Below are 3126 nucleotides of genomic sequence, written 5' to 3'. Positions count from 1 at the left end.
GGAGAAGCCTGCCAGCAAGAGCCCAGGCAGCAACAGGACCCCAGCCAGCCACAAGACCCCAGCCAGCCACAAGACCCCAGCCAGCCACAAGACCCCAGCCAGCCACAAGACCCCAGCCAGCCACAAGACCCCAGCCAGCCACAAGACCCCAGCCAGCCACAAGATCCCAGCCAGCCACAAGATCCCAGCCACAGGAGCCAGCCACAGGACTCAAGCCACAAGACTCCAGCCACCATAGAGCCAGTGTGAGTATTGCAATTTTTGTGTGCATCTGTGTGCCTGTGCATTTGTGTGTGTATGAGGTACTACTGACTACAGCAAGAGCTTAAAACCTGAAGAGAACCTGAGGCCTGCCATCGTCCTGCACCAGCCAGTGCAATGCTAGAGTCCAGATCCACCATGATGCCAGCCACTGTGAAGACATGCAGCTCCAGCCAAAGGATTGTCAGCGTTGTGTGTGTGTGTGTGTATGCGTCTTCTGATTGGGTTCACCTTTCTGCCTTTGTTGTACATATGTGTATTTGCATAAAGCTATGTGCGTGCATGTGTATGTGTGTATTTTTGTACGGCTGTGTGCTTTTGTATCATGTTCCTGCACCTTATTATGCCTTTGCCAATCTTATGCCTGTTCATGTGGGAGGGTATGTGTCCATGTGCAGGATTGCATCAGGATGTGGTCAGGATTTTCCATCAGTATTTGTACGCCAAAATCAGGAGTGGGTGATAAAAACAAAAGTGTGCCTGTTTTCCTATTATACTTTCCCTCTTGTTACACTCCTGGTTTTGGCTTACAAATACTGATGGAAAATCATGACCAAATCCTGATGCGATCCGGAATGTGGACACATACCATGCATGTTTGTGTGCGTCTTGTTGATTGCATGTGCATTTGTCCATGCTTTAATTGGTTAATTGCCTTTTTTCTGATGTATTGACTGTATAGTGGTCTGTGCAGCATGTGGTTTAAATGTGTTTTTTTTTTTTTTTAAATCTGATGTATTTTTTAAAAAAGTCTAGCGGTCTGCAGCTTGTGGTTTGAATGTGTGAGTGTGGTTTTTTTTTTCTATTTAAAAGTGTTGGTTTTATTTTACTGTTAAAACCATTTGCAGTTGATGTACTTGTATTTAAAATAAAGAGCATGTCAGCTCCTAATTGTGATTTAAAAAAAAAGAGTGAAAAAAAAAGAAAATAATAAAATTTTTGTTAAAAAAATGTCCGTAGTATCATTTCATAAAGGTAAATTTAAAAATGGTGTATGTACCAATGGTTACAAATGCAATACAGAGTTGGTTGAGGGCATTTTTTTTAATAAAGGTTACACTTAAAGGTTTTTTTGGGGAGGTGATTTTTGAAAATAAAATGTGGTAAATATATGTTTATATGGTGGGTTCACATTTAAAAATATTTTTTTGGGAACATGGAAATGAATGGTATACCGTGCACCTGTTTTGGGGTTTTGGTGTTCACATTTAATGAACTTTTCTCACATCATTTTAGCAGGGTGTTTATTAAAACATTACCTAGTTTAGGGGGTGGTCTAACTAGAAATCCATTATACTTATTATAGATACACCAGGGACCAGGTCCATATCACCCGCCTGTGTTCCATACCAGGACCAGCCCACCAGGCAAGCCCACCAGGACCACAGCCACACATCTTTAAAAGTAAGTTTTGAAGACCCCCCAATCTGCTGCTTCAATGTGTAGAGCAGATTGCAAGTGTCTTTTAACTTACAGAGACACCAGGACCACAGCCGCCGCCTGTCAGCCCAGGACCAGCCCACCAGGACCACAGCCACACATCTTTAAAAGTAAGTTTTGAAGACCCCAATCTGCTACTTCAATGTGTAGAGCAGATTGCAAGTGTCTTTTAACTTTTACAGAGACACCAGGACCACAGCCACCGGCCTTGCTTCCACAACAATGTCCTCTTCTGACAGCCCTCCTCCACAGCAACAGCGTGTATCGGTAAGTTAACACAAAATTTATTTTATTTTTATTTTTTTATTTCCTTTTTTTTGATCACTACATGCATAAATTATGTTTCAACAGGAAGCTGAATCAGATGAGGAGCTGTCAGAAGGGGGCGAGACGGGTGGAGAGATGCAAGTGGAGGAGGAGCCAAGTGTAAGTAGTGGTGAAACAGTTGCTTCGCACATCATACTGCACCATACACAAAACATATTTTCATACATAACTAAACACAGAAAATATATGCCTACCTATAACTGAGAATTTGTTTCCTTTATTTCAGGCTGCTGCTGCTGCTCCTGCTGCTGCCGCTGAAGGTTCTCCCAGACACTCCCAGAGTCGGCGGACTCGTCGCCGCGGTCGGCCATCAGTGAGTTTTTTTTTTTTGGGAGGGGTATTCTATTGGTACTTTAGTGTTTCAGTGTACTAATTTGTTTGTTTTTCTTTTTTTTTTTTTTGGCACAGGCTTCACAGCGTGCTCCCGCAGAAGAGGATGATGATGATGATGACGACATAGACATCGAGAATCTCATCGAGGAGGTTCGTGAGCGGGAGCCGCTGTGGAACATGGCTGACCGCAGGCATGCCGATACCGGTGTCACCCGTCGGCTCTGGGACGAAGTGTGTCGCAACCTGTTTCCAAGGCGGGAGAGCCTTCATCCTCAGCAGCTGAGCAAACTAGGTAAGTATTCACTTTCCAGTGATGCTTTGAGCTGACTGTAATGTATTGCATTTACCAATTTTTTTTTTTTTTCTTTTGATTCTTGTCTTCACACTTGGAAAGGTTAGGAAGCGGTGGCGGTCACTGAGGGATCACTTTAAGAGGGAATTCAACGAGGAGATGCAGGCCCCGAGTGGCTCTGCAGGAAGGAGGAGGAGCAAATACAAATATGGCCCGGCCCTCTCCTTCCTGAGGCGAACCATGCTGAGCAGAGTGTAAGTATTCTACAGCCCACTAATAACCATGTTAACCTGTCTACTTAGTTTGCTTTCAGTCAGGGCTTTTTCATTCCAATGTATTAATTTGTTTTGTTTTTTCTTTCACAGCACCTTCTCCAGCCACCGCGTGCCTGCATCTTCCTCTGCGCCCTCTGGAGCGATCCCTCCTGAGTCCGCCACTGAGGGCCACGTCGGTAGGCCCCACACCACTGTCCC

At 44.4% G+C, this 3126-nt stretch overlaps 1 long non-coding RNA gene across 1 annotated transcript; it reads left to right on the top strand.

Moving 5' to 3' along the window:
* The first annotated feature begins 747 nt into the window (after positions 1 to 747).
* On the top strand, positions 748 to 2912 carry LOC143804142 (uncharacterized). The gene is made up of 3 exons (XR_013220987.1): positions 748 to 1583; positions 1747 to 1811; positions 1884 to 2912. It is a non-coding gene; the product is annotated as an uncharacterized LOC143804142 (long non-coding RNA).
* The last annotated feature ends 214 nt before the right edge of the window (positions 2913 to 3126 follow it).

This window comes from Ranitomeya variabilis, chromosome 1 (genome assembly GCF_051348905.1).
Source record: "Ranitomeya variabilis isolate aRanVar5 chromosome 1, aRanVar5.hap1, whole genome shotgun sequence".
Taxonomy (NCBI): domain Eukaryota; kingdom Metazoa; phylum Chordata; class Amphibia; order Anura; family Dendrobatidae; genus Ranitomeya; species Ranitomeya variabilis.
This window is presented reverse-complemented; position numbering and strand designations above follow the sequence as displayed.